Source organism: Crocuta crocuta, unplaced genomic scaffold (genome assembly GCF_008692635.1).
Source record: "Crocuta crocuta isolate KB4526 unplaced genomic scaffold, BGI_CrCroc_1.0 scaffold218, whole genome shotgun sequence".
Taxonomy (NCBI): Eukaryota; Metazoa; Chordata; class Mammalia; order Carnivora; family Hyaenidae; genus Crocuta; species Crocuta crocuta.
The window spans coordinates 2,898,132-2,912,833 of record NW_027533170.1 but is presented as its reverse complement, the minus strand read 5'-3'; positions in this window follow the sequence as shown (position 1 = coordinate 2,912,833).

Here is a 14,702-nt window from a genome sequence, read left to right as displayed (position 1 = left end):
TTACAGGCACTGCCTTTTTGGAAACAACAACACTGGAGGAAATGCATGTACATGAGAATAGATTTGGCTTAACAGTAAAGCAATGTAATTGTTTAGGTTCAAGATATGCATGTGATATACACATATGTGTTTGTATCTATGTATGTGTATTTATGAGTGTGTATGTGTGTGTGTGTGTGAAAAAGAGAGAGAGAGAGAACTGAGATTGTACACAAATATTATTGGCACACAATTAAATGCTCAAATGCTCCATGGCNTTCGGGGGGGGGGAGAAGCTTTATTCAGACACCTGTAGAGAGAAGAAGAGTATTATCCCGATGTGGCCCTGCCATTATTCATATCGGCTAAAATAAGATGGCTCATTCTATTAACTGCAGATCCAATCTTCTGTCAGTCATGAACCCTCTTGGCATCCTTGGGTAGTAGAAATACAGGTTTATCCATGGCCTATGTCACATGGATGCTTGACAACCTCTCCTATTTCTTGTCTGTCCCATCCATTTTTTTCTGATTTAAATTTCTTAAAATGTTTATTGATTTTTGAGAGAGAGGGAGACAGAGTGTGAGCAAGGGAGGGACAGAGAGAAAGGGAGACGCAGAATCCCAAACAGGCTCCAAGTCTGAGCTGTCAGCACAAGAGCGCGACGCAAGTCTCGAACCCACAGACCGCAAAATCATGACCTGAGCCGAATTCAGATGCTCAACCAGGTTAGCCACCCAGGTGCCCCTGTCCATGCCATGCATTCTGCCAGCCTCCTCATTCAACACCTCCTGCTATATGGTCACACACCTCGTGTTATCAAGTCAGGAAGTCCTTTCGATGCTGCTTACTTAGGGGATGTGAACCAGCAAGTCTCAAATAACCTGGATGTACAACTTTTCAGAGTGAAGCACCCAAATGACAAGCAATAGTTTCTCTTGCACAAAAGACTCTCCTTTGCACTATTGTGTGAAGTGTCTGCTTCACCAACATAACTAGCGATTGGCAAATCCGGGTGAATGGGGGTGAATCATCTCTTGCCAAGGGGGTGAAGACAGGGAGGAAAAGAGTTAGTACAAAATATTGAGAGGAAAGAACTTCCATTCTGCCACACCAACAAGCAAAATGTAACTTGTTCACTGTGGAGCACTGGAAAGAGAGACACCAGGAATTGTTCAAAGCCATCATTTGTGGTCAGAAAGCGTTCTTTTTCAGCACTGCTTATCTCAATGAGGTATGAAGGCTATGTTCCAAGCTGTCTGCCCTAATTTTGCTTTTAGTTTGGTGTTTATAAATCTTTTACTCTTTGTAGCCTAAGTGGCCAGAATCCCCATAGTAATCTCCAACATAAAGGACAAACAGGGGCGCCTGGGTGGCCCAGTCGGTTAAGCGTCTGACTTCAGCTCAGTTCATGATCTCACGGTTTGTGGATTCGGGCCCCACGTCGGGCTCTGTGCTGACTGTGAGCTCAGAGCCTGGGGCCTACTTCTAATTCTGTGTCTCCCTCACTCTCTCTGACCCTCCCCTGCTCACACTGTCTCTATCTCTCTCTCAAAAATAAATAAAACATAAAAAAAAATAAATGGCAAACAGATTTTTCAATACCATCAATTATGCACATTTCTTAAGAATAGGAACTAATTAGGGCACCTGGGTGGCTCAGTCAATTAAGCATCTGACTTCCATTCAGGTCATGATCTCACGGTTTGTGGGTTTGAGCCCCGTGTCGGACTCTGTGCTGACAGTTCAGGACCTGGAGCCTGCTTCGGATTCTGTGTCTCCCTCTCTCTCTCTGCACCTCCCAGTTCACACTCTGTCTCCATCTCTCTCTCAGAACTGTATAAACATTTAAAATTTTTAAAAAAAAAGAATGGGACCTAATTTTAAAAGAAACTGTGCATAAATAGTACAGAACACTATATTTTTAGATCCATATGATATATGCATACTTTGAGGACATTTCATTATAAATGGCCAGTAACTCTTCAGAAATTTCCACCTCTTAATTCATACTTTATAACATACTTACTATATCTCTGCATGTTGACATTTCCTGTATTCCAGGACAAATGTTTACATTTTAGAATAATTATAATATCTAACACACATCCTATTGACTTTCTTAACTAGACCTAACCCTCCTATGACTGATTAGTGTTTTCCAGGAATGTCAAGCATCACGCAAAACTCTACCAGGCTTCCAGATAACTTTCTAGCAAAAGCCATCAACAGCAGCATCCATTGATACACCTCCCTTGAGTTCACCAGTCAATGCTGGTTTTCTCTCACTTGTAATATTTCAAGTGAAAGACTTATTTTCCTTTCTAATTTTCATATTTCCCCCAAGTGTCTTGTCTTACTTATCACCAAAACAAGTAATTTCTAAACAGAGATAATAGCATTTCTCCACTGGAAGACCCCTTAAATAAAAGAAAATTAATTTCAATCCCTTCTGTCTCAACAGAGCTTAAAAACTTTCTAAAGAAAACATTTGTCATTTACTAGGTTAACTATACATCTTGAAAAGAATGCCCTTTTGTTTTTAACTTCCAAGAAAATGTCTGCTGCAAAGAAATATTTGCTGGTTTTTGAAAGAATATGATTAATAACAGATTCAACCACAGGACCGCAATGAAGGTTTAGACAGAGAGAAAGGAATGTATCAGTAAAAGGTAAGATGCTTAGACTGTGCAAATAGGCTAAAGAATAATATAAAAGGATTAGCAATCAGTGAGTCAATGTTTAATTAAAAATAAAAATTCATGAGGTCCTGTGCAAGCATTAAAGTACAGAAAACTAATATTTGTTCATAAAACCTCTCTCAATGAAAGTCAGATGCAGAATATTAAACTATTAGACTACTTATGAGTTAGAGCAAAGGAGTTTGTTTAATTCATTAAAAAATGGAAATGGGCAAAAATACTCTGAAAGGGAAAAGTACATAGTAAATGCCTTACAGAAGATACATCAGGCACTGAGATGCAAGACTGACAAATAGATTGTGTAGGATGGTTTTCATTAGAATAATTGGCTCTTTGTAGATTTCACATCTGTAAAGCAAGGATTTGTTCTTTCCCTACATTCCCCACAGGTATCAAGCACAGTTGGTCTTTCTCCATGCCTTTAATATATAAATCTCTCCCTTTTAATTTCACAGGCATTATCCTGACACAAACTCAGTCACCTTGTACCTCAGTTCTGACTGGAGCCTGTTTTTTCATGTTTTCTTTTGTTTTTTTTTTTCCTCCTCTGACTCTTTCTATCTAGCACTTCTCCAGGGTCAAACATCTCTGTTAATGCTCCTTCCTTTTTCTAAGACTCCTCAATGTTTTTCTGAATCCCACAAAGTAAGTTATGAAATTTTTGCTGAGTGCAAAAGCCCATCACACCAACCCAGTGTCTGCATTCCTCCTCCGCTGTTCTGTAACAGAGTCTGGCTGTCTCATGGGGACCTGCACATAACTCGCATTCACAGTCCTTCTGTGTAATCCCCTCAGCATGGAATGCCTTTCTAATCTCCTTTATCCCTGTCTGAATTCTACTCATATTTTACAGACTTCTCCAATCAAATGTCATCTCTTCCAGAGATTCTTTATTTCCTACATCCACAGATTAAAAATTATTCTTGGTCTTTTAAACCGTAAGCTTCATTTTGGTGTACCTCAAAATGACACGTTGTAATTGATCAAGTTCCTAGGATTTGGCTGTCCCTGATACTTCCTGTACTTCATTTTATCTGTGACTTGTAGATGTCCAAAGAATTAAGCCCAGTTCTGTCACACAGCAGCACACACTGAATCATTGTTGAGTGAAAGCGTTACCCAAAAAATCTTGGTGGTTGGTGGTTACTTCATAATGAACCATGCTTTGCTCCAAATAACCATAACTGTTGAACTTACAAAGTAATTACCAGAAAATATTATCAGTTCCCTCCAAGTGTTATTTATGAATTTTAACAAACTCATGCATTATCAAGTGCTTACCATAATGCCTAGTACATAGTAAGTACCCAAAAATGTTACTGTTATCAGTATTAATAATTGTTATTAGTATTAATAGTAATTGTATTAGTAGTATTTTAATCACGGTGTTGGGTGTTAAAGCTGATGTCTCTCTTCACTTATTTTGTACAGGCTCCCACTTGGTGGATTTAAAGTGTATTTATACAAAAAAGATAAAAATATTGAGCAAGTTAAAGTTTAACATTAAGGTGTGCCTGGGTGGCTCAGTCAGTTGAGTGTCTGACTCATGATTTCAGTTCAGGTCATGATCTCACAGCTCATGAGATCAAGCCCTGTGCAGGAACCTGCTTGAGACTCTCTCTCTCTCCCTCTCTCTGCCTCTCCCTCACTCATTCTCTCTCTCTCAAAATGATTAAATTAACCTAAAAGAAAGTATTAAGACTTCAATAAGACACAGAAATTAGAAGATAATTTTTCTAGCTTAAAAAAGGGTTCCTTTTCACTATCTTTCCTGAAGTAGGTGCCATTTCTAGACATCCATAGCCACCGGATGACTTCAGGTGAAAATCCATCAATTCCCAGTGTTCTTTCTAGCACACTTATCATCACTATCCTGCTTCTCATTGTCCAAGTCTCATATTTGTAGCTTGCATTTTGTGATCTAGTACCATGACACACAAGTCAAGGAATCCTCCTGGACCAGAGAGAGATGAGCTCTTTGAAAAGTCTTTCTAATCCAATTTGCCCAAACCAAGAGTTTTTCCTCACCTAAATTATAGTCTCTTTCTTTCTTCTCTGGATAAGCAGGTTGTACCCTAAGCTCAAAGATCCAACGATGGGGAATTTTATGACTTCCAAAAAGGAAGATATGTTTCTCTTAGGACTAACTGGTATAAACTACAGAAGCAGCCCCAAGGGAAGACCAAGATGTTAGGACTCCAGGAATGGGATGGGATGGGATGGGATGGGATGGGATGGGATGGGATCAGACGGAATACAATACAACAGAATTTGAAGAAATCAGGCTGTCAGGCAATGGTGAAGCAGATGGGTCCTGACCAAAAGAAATTAATAAAACTTAGATAGGGGAAGCTCAATGGCCTGCTGTTGAGAAGTACACTATCTTTTCTCTTTGAAGAGCACCTTCATAGGCATTATATCCTTTATGGAACACAAATAAATGTTATATTGCTTCAATTAGTTCTTCTGTTTTCTAATACCATGATAAGATCCCTTTCTAAAAAGGAAATAAATTATCCTACGAAAAATCTGGATAAAGAGTGAATCCACTTAAGAAGCACATAATTATTCAACAATAAGCCAGATACTTCAGACCAGGGTGCCTCTAACACAAAGAATTTGCATCTAAAAATGTCTACCTGAAGCAAGTGTTGATGTAGAGTATAAGTAATATTTACCCAGCTAACTTTTCTTTGCTCCTAACCATTTACTTTCCACTTCTGATTAACCTGATAACTTTGAAAGGTAATAACTCTGAGCACTATCTTTTCAGGTGAGTCAGTAACTGGGGAGGGAACACTTCATTCAAGGAATACAGATAACTAAGTAAAAACAACCTATGTACTAAAGATCTACCCAAGAATACAGTTTAAATGAAAATGTCATGTATACAACTGGGAAAAGATTGTTGTTGTTGTTGTATTAAGCACCACTTATGTAGCACATTGGAGAAAAAAAATGCATCTTATCATTGAAAGAGTCTCAAGTTATATCATTTTAAAAAGGTATAGGGGTCACTGGGTGGCTCAGTAGGTTAAGTGTGCTATTCCGCACAGGTCATGATCTCACATTTTGTAAGTTTGAGCCCTGGATCAGGATATGTGCTAACAGTGTGGAGACTGCTTTAGAGTCTCTCTTTGCTCCTCCCCTGCTTGTGTGCTCTCTCTCTCTCTCTCAAAATAAGTAAATAAACTTAAAATATAAAAATAAAAGTGCATAATACACTGGCCTCTTGATGAACCATTTCCAATACTGTGCAATTCAGTGTACAGGAGTACAAAGACGAATGTATCATAGGTGATTTATCTAACGTACATGTTTCAGAGTGTGACCATCCAAAGTCACAAGAGATTCACAGTTCTGAAATCCAGTTTCCCTTGCTCAGTGAAAATGCTTTTCTGTCTTCAATAAAAGCAGATTGTTTTATATAATAGGATCAAGGTTAAAACTTCAATGACAGAGCTTTATAAATATTTCTCGGAAGACTTTAATCTTGTTTGGAAATGTTAATTGTGAAACAATTTCCCAAAGATACAGAAAAGTCAGTTTTACTCTCTTCTGTTTTTTTTTATTTGATTTATAAGACCTAGAATAATATCTATACATCTATATACACAAATATCAACAAAAGTATAAATCACATACTGAGAAATATTAGACCATGATCAAATGCAGTGGTGATAAGGTAGAAGGTAAAGAACTGGCCAAGGATTTTTACTTGTTCTAGATTCTGTGTAAGGTACTGTTATACTATAATACAAAGCATTACTAAAAAACAAAGATGACTGAAAAATCAAAATGAGTTTGCCGTAGTCAACTTGTATGTGATATTAGAAATTCACATGAGCACTGGACATTACAGTCAATTAAGCAACAAACTAGGAGGTAGAGAACAACCAAAAATAATTGAGAAGTATTATTTTAATGTTTATATATTTTGAGAGAGACAAAAAGAATGTGCCCACATTGGGGAGGAGCAGAGAGAGGGGGAGGCAGAGAATCCCAAGCAGGTTCTGCAATATTAGCACAGAGCTCAACATGGGACTCAATCCTACAAACCATGAGATCATGACATGAGCCAAAATCAAGAATCAGAAGCTCAATCCCATGAGCTGCCCAGGCACTGCAATATAAAACTTCATTTTTAAAATTTTTTAATGTTTATTTATTTTTGAGAGAGAAAGAGAGAGTGTGTGAGTGAGGGAGGGGAAGTGAGAGAGGGAGACACAAAATCTGAATCAGTTTCCAGACTCTGAACTGTCAGCACAGAGGTCAACCACGGGGCTCAAATCTATGAACTGTGAGATTATGACCTGAGCCAAAGCCAGAGGCTTAACAAACTAAACCACTCAGACACCCCAAAACTCCAAAACTTCATTTTTAATATAGAAATACTACTAAGTTTTACAAACTAAACCACTCAGACACCCCAAAACTCCAAAACTTCATTTTTAATATAGAAATACTACTAAGTTTTAATCATAACACTGGAAAAAAATTTTAACTAATATCAAAAGTTGAAGAGGATGAAAGAAAAGACATATTTGTACAAAGATACTTAAATAAAAGATAGTTCCAGATCTCCTCTCTAAAGGGGAAATTGGATAATATCCATTAAAATGAAAACCAATACACATTCTTTATGATTCAGAAATTCTACTTCTGTTACATCTTCTAAAGCAGCCCTTGTTCATGGGTTTAAGGTGATGTGAGCACAAATGCGCACTGCAGCATTCTCTTTAATTGAAAGAAAAAACTTGACCTACACAATGTATCCTACCAGGAGTAATAGTCAATGTCAATTTGCTGACAACACCCTTATTTTATTTTGGGAAATTTCTTGCACAAATCCTAATGGTTGGGATCATGTCAAGTTAAACTCCTTACTCACATCCTTTTACCTTTGCTTTTGAGAAGAGCAACAAAAGCTGATAAAAATAAAGTGAAGATCATTCACTCCAAAAGTAACCTCTCTGAAAAGACTGTCAACTGTTCTGGCTGCCTCAACCCTGAGAGATGTAGAGATTCTGCTCTTGGTGAGTCTGGTTTGGAAAGTTTCTGACAAATTCTTCAAATAAACACTCTTTCCTTAAATGCTGCCCAAGTATGATTGCAATCTTAGATGATATATTCCTCTTACAAGATTGATGTGAAAAAAAATTGCCTTTCTGTATACCAGCAAGATATAATTTATACGGATACATTCTTAATGAAATAAAATGAATTTTAAAAACTACCTACGTTTAAAGCTAACAAGTATAGGAAAAAACCAGAGGGTAAAATTATAAAACTTTACATACATAAAGTAAGACTTAATCATCCAAAGTGACACACTGTATTTCTGTATGGAAAGATGAAGTATGATAAAATACTCATTCTGTAAAATAATGCTTAATATTGATGTAAGTCCAAGTAAAATTTCAATAAATTTTAATTAAATAAGTTAGGTTTATTTTAAAGGTTTATGGGAAAATATGTGTGATACGAGAGCTAAAAATATTTTTAAAAGGACAATTACATGGTATTTGAAAGGCAATGGATTAATACATATATAAAGTCTGAGAAATTTTAAGAGTGATTTTGTTGAAAAAACAAAATATGTTATTAACATATTGTAAATATATTAATGGAAAACAATGGAAGTTCAATGAACAGACTCATGTATTAATGAAATTTATTTTGTGATACTTGTACCATTGAAAGGTAAAGAAATAAGGAGTTTCAATAAAGAGTTTTGGAAAAATTTGGGGGAAATAAAAGTTACATAGCTATCAACCACCATACCCCAAATAAATTCCAGGCACAATATATTCCAAAATATACGTTTAGATATATAATAAAAAAATATCATATGTAAGAGATGAATCACTGGGTTCTACTCCTGAACCCATGACTATACTGTATGTTAAGTAACTTGAATTCAAATTTAAAAAATACTTTTAAATGAGAAGCATTTTTATTATCTTAATTTGAAGGTACCTTTTCACATAAGACCAGGAAAGCAAACAAATAAACAATGGCAACTAAAACAAAACAAAAAACTCAGAACCAATAAAGGAAAACACTGATGTTCGTGTTTTGATTGATGAACATTTTTGACTGATGAACATTAATGTTCATTTTTTCTATGTAAACACTTACAAATTATTTCAAAATAAAATACACACCAGAAGCAAAATAAGGGAAGACAAACTTGAAAGACAGGCAACAGATTGAGGAAGGGATTGATGGCCAGGCTAAGCACAGTGAATTTTCATCTGTGAGCAACTGGGAACCATAAAATGTTTTTGACAAGGAAAGTAGAATGATCCAAGATGCCTTTTAACAAAGGAATTTGTTCAGCCATATAAAGGATAAATTAGAACCTCAGTGGCTGGCCAGGTAGGGAGGAGACTGCTGTGCCCACAGCTGTTCAGTTTGGAGTCAAAAAGATCAATTATGAAGTGGTTTACAATAATCCAGGCAAGAGATAGCAAAGACCACTGTGGTAACTATGGAAAGGAGAAGCATGTCTGAGAATTTGAAAACTGTAGGAGAGATGAGAGAACTAATACTTATTTACTTATTGAATGTGTATTATTTTTTAATGTTTTTAATGTTCATTTACTTTTGAAAGTGAGAAAGGGGGTGGGGGGAGCAGAGAGAGGGAGACACAGAATCTGAAGCAGGCTCCAGGCTCTGAGCTGTCAACACAGTGCCTGATGCAATGCCTGAACTCACAAACCTCCGGATCATGACCTGAGGTGAAGTCGGACGCTTAACCAACTGATCCACCCAGGCACCCTAGAATGTGCACTGTTATCAGCAATGTTATTTGCTCACAGGCACACAAAACATACAAAGGTAAATCTGACCTCTCTGATGCCAACTCCATGTTTTTGTTGTTTTTAAAAAATCCCTCCAAGTTGCCTCATAAATAACCTACCCTTAGGCTAGGTGTGGCCACTCTTGGTCCAAACAAAAGATTTTCAGGATCAGAGCATGAGACAGAAGTGCCTGTAGGTGGGGTATGGACAGGAAATGGTTAATTCAGCAGGTTGTGTTGCTCTGAGTCAGGACCTACCAAATCAGCACCTTCCCCAGGCTTGTATTTAATACAGGTTCATTACCAGCAACTAGAGATGACCTTGAAACTCCCTGCTGCATAAAAGTGTTTCTTGTAGGCCTCAGGCCTTATGCCATGCAGTACCAGTTTGATCAGATGATTTATGAAGAAGACATTTTTTCACATGGCAGGGGGGATGGAAGCTGAGTAGATGAGGTCAGAAACATGGGTGCTGCTGCATGCGTATGTCAATGACCCTCAGAAAAATCTGTGGACATTAAGACTTGACTGCAATTCCCTGGGTGGTAATACTTTGTGAGGGTTATCACGCATTACTGTTGGGGCAATGAAGCAAGTTTCCTTGCAATTCCATTGGGAGGGAATACCTGGAATGTCATGTCTAGTTTCTCTTGGACTTCTCTCCATTTGTGCCTTTTCCTTTTGATGATATAACACCATAATTTTTCTTTGTAATACACTGTAATAGTGAGTATAATAGCTTTGCTGAGTCCTGTCTTTTTAGCAGAATGTTGAGCCTAAGGGTAGTCTTGGAGACCTTGATATAGGGCAATTGCTCTATGAGGGACTAGACTGATAAATATTATTTTTATAGGATGGTTAGTGAAGGAAACTGAGGAGAAAATCTGATAGAAATGGAAGAAACCGAAGAGTACGTTGTTTTGGAGAACAAAGCATGGGTGGGCAGAAGGTTGGATGGATGGATGGATGGATGGATGGATGGGTGGATAAATGGGTGAGGGATGGGAGGGTGTATAGATAGAGGAAAAAAGAAAGAAGAGATTTTCAAAGTGGATAAAGAATGAAATTAGGGGCAACCAGCTGGCTCAGTCAGTGGAACATGCAACTCTTGATCTTGGAGTTGTGGGTTTGAGCCCCACAATGGGTGTAGAGTCCACTTAAAAAATAAAATCTTAAAAAAATGAATGAAGCTAATTTGCATGAGGGTATTTGAAAGTCAGTGATAACCATGAAGGAGTTTCAGTAGAATGAGTAAAATGAGTTGTGAAAGGGTCTAAAATGAGTTATGAAGGAGGATATGAGGAAATAAACCTTTAGGGAAGCTATTCACACAAGTTAGGGGGATGAGAAAAGGCCAGAGATAGACTCAGTCTAGGACATATATTTGGCTTATTTGTTTTTAATAAGATGTTTTCAGGACATNAGCCCCACAATGGGTGTAGAGTCCACTTAAAAAATAAAATCTTAAAAAAATGAATGAAGCTAATTTGCATGAGGGTATTTGAAAGTCAGTGATAACCATGAAGGAGTTTCAGTAGAATGAGTAAAATGAGTTGTGAAAGGGTCTAAAATGAGTTATGAAGGAGGATATGAGGAAATAAACCTTTAGGGAAGCTATTCACACAAGTTAGGGGGATGAGAAAAGGCCAGAGATAGACTCAGTCGAGGACATATAGTAACTTCAATCACAAGACTTAAATTCAATTTCTGCTTCACCACTTATTGTCTATGTAATTAACACTTGTCCCATAATTTCTCTGGGCCCCAGTTAGCTCATCTTTAATGAAAGAAGCTAATCCTATTTATATTTGCTTTCCCATGAGGTTATTGTGAGGATCAAATGGTAAGTTTTTTTAATGAGAATGTTTTGGAAAAGTCTAAAAGACTAAATACTTTTGGTGCTTTATTTTTATCTCCATTTTACATATAAACAGGAAATGTCATTAAGCAAAATNCGAGTCCAAGTACGGAGCTCCTTACTTCTCCGCCATCTTGCCCTCTCCCTCTCTCATTTTTGTTAATACATATTTGATGAGTACATGTAGTAATGTATAAAAAAAAATATGTCATTGTGGGATACAGCTCTACCATTGTTTATAAATTCTTAGACTTACTGAAGAAACATCATATCGCTGAGCTTTCTTATCTCATTATATTAATAAAGAATAATTATAATTTAGGTTGGAAACGAATGTTAAATATCGCCTTCCTGTGTGTGGAGAGCCCCTGTCTAACCATCTAGTATGAGTGCTAGCTACATACCAGATAAGAAGGTTAATTTTAAATCATCATATTCTAAAAAAAAAAATGGAATGATTATAATTTCATTTGCATTTAGCACATAAACTGAATCAGGACATTAAGAATAATTATGTTGTATATGAAATTTTCAAACATATACCAAGTTTAAATACCACTTTTTTGGGTGTGTCTGAAAAGAAAGCAGTTAGCTTAGGTAACAGGTGAGTTTACATTTTTATGACAGGGATGCCTGGGTGGCTCAGTGGGTTAAATATCCAACTTCAGCTCAGGTCATGATCTCATGGCTCATGAGTTCGAGCCCCACATCAGGCTCTGTGCTAACAGCTCAGATCCTGGAGCCTGTTTCAGATTGTGTGTGTGTGTGTGTGTGTGTGTGTGTGTGTGTGTGCCCTTCCCCACTTGTGCTCTCTCTCTCAAAAATAAAACCTTAAAAAAATATTTTTTAGTCTTCAAATTTTTTCTGATAAAGCCCCTTCTCATTGCACTATGATAGAAGTCATGGTCCCAGAAACATGAATTCTGTCACTTCCTGACCTATGGAGGAGAATACTGTAATCAAGAGAACAGAAATTATTGGGGCACCTAGACGGTTCAGTCTGTTAAGCATCTGACTCCAAGTTTGAGCCCCACATCAGGCTCTGAGCTGGTAGTGCCAAACCCGCTTGGATTCTCTCTCTCACTCCCTCTGGGACCCTCCCCTTCTCTCTTTCTCTCTTTCTCTCTGTCAATAAACAAACAGAAGAGAGAGAGAAAAGAGATTATTTAAATCAGGATCTACTATCTGAACTCCAGGAGAACACAGTTGTAACACTCCAAAGTTGGTTCTTCAGAAGCAGCTTTATAAAACAAATTGGTCAGTTTTAATCCAGCCTCATTTAAGGGGAGCTCCTTTTGGGGCGCCTGGGTGGCTCATTCAGTTAAGCGTCCGACTTCAGCTCAGGTCATGATCTCACGGTTTGTGGGTTTGAGACCCATGTCGGGCTCTGTGCTGACAGCCAGCTCAGAGCCTGGAGCCTGTTTCAGATTCTGTGCCTCCCTCTCTCTCTGACCCTCCCCTGCTCATGCTGTCTCTCTCTCTCACTCTCAGAAATAAATAAAACATTAAAAAAAATTAAAGGGAGCTCCTTTTTAGTTTTCAAGTACCAGTGAAACTGCTACCTTCCTGAAGTATCTTACATCTGCCTTGTTGTGGCTAATAGGGAAGATGTTGAGAGTGAGTCCACTAATAGGTATACAGAGAAAACCTAATAAACAGGATTATGGGCAGTAAAGAAGGATGGTATAGGTAACTTTGTTACCTCTGTGCTTCCTCCTCCATACAACCTGATACAGTCTTTTTTTTTTTTTTTTAATGTTTCTTTTTTGAGAGAGAGAAAGAGCATAAGCCAGGGAGGAGCAGAGAAATAGACACAGAAGCCGAAGCAGGCTCCAGGTTCTGAGCTGTCAGCACGAAGCTTAGTTCTGGGCGCAAACCCAGGAATGGTGAGATCATGACCTGGACCGAAGTTGGATGCTTAACCTAGGAAGCCACCCAGGCATCCCCATTCTGATACAGTCTTAAAGTTATGTAGCCTTTAAAGAGACAAGAGGTAAATTAAAAAGACGTGTTCAGAATAACATAAAGGAGAGATGTCAATATCTGTGGCTTCAAGGGCTCATTCAGCTCAAGAATCAACACAAGGTCAAAACATATTTCTTTCGACTGGCTCTTGTGGGCCATAAGAAATGTTTTCTTGCTGAGAAAACAATTACTGAGCACTTTTAAAAATCTCTTCCTAGGTCCTAAAAAGTGTTGTGTCCAAACACACATGAAGAAGACACCTGTCTTTTAAAAATATGGACAGGTGCTTATTTAATATGAACAAATAATTTTTCAGTGACTGGGGCATAGATTAAATTTTGCTAGAGCTGAAGTATCTAGTTCAAAGACCTGGCCTTTAGAATCATTCATTTCAGAAACTGTTCTTATCTATAACAAGGGAACAAAAGAGGCTGGAAGTCAGAGATAATTTTGATTTTTTAAAAAAATTTCAAGTGTGTATGCATCGTATTTTCCAATGATCCTAAAGGAGAGAGGAATCTCAGAATATCAGGTTTTTAAATCCTGCTGGGGTTTTGACATAAACCAGCTACAGACTGTAAGCTGAATACATGGCATCTGCCTATAGTTTACTGTGCATAGGGAATTGCTAGCATGTTCATGAAAAATTATTACATTGGTGACAACTTACAAGTGTTTTCTTGCTATTTTAAAGTTTTGTTTCAGTTTTGAGAAAGAGAGAGAGAAAGAGAGAAAGAGCATGAGCAGGGGAGGTACAGAGAGAGGGGAACAAAAAAATCCAAAGCAGGCTCCATGCCACAGCAGAGAGTCAGATGAGGGCCTGACACCCATGAACCACGAGATCATGACCTGAGCTGGTCAGATGCACAAGTGACTGAGCCACTCAGACACCCTAGCTATTTTAAAACTCCTGTCTCTAGTTTAAAGCTATTTCTTCTACCCTCCCTGTCTCTCCCTCCCTACCTTCTTTCCATCCATCCATCTGTCCAAATAGGAAGATGGAAATGTACCAACTGAGAACGATTGATGTTTAAAAAGGGCATGCTGATAATAAAATTGCTAACTGATACCTGCTAATCTAGTTCTGTGGTTAAATAACTGCTGAGAAATTGGGTTTTATTTTTTGTTTTTGTGTGTGTGTGTTTTTTTTTTTTTTTTGTAAAACACTAGGCCAGACAGATTGGTAAAAACTGTCAATTAAGTACATATTTGGATCGTCTTTTAAAGGCTTGAGTTTAAATGGGCTTCACGATTCCAGTCAGCTAATGAAGATTTGTACATGGTCTATACCATGCTTTCAAAAATTTAGGACACTTATTATTTATTTCTGATAAGATATTCTCTCAATCTCTAACTACTGTCTCAGTTTATGAATATCTCTGTGTTCCTGTC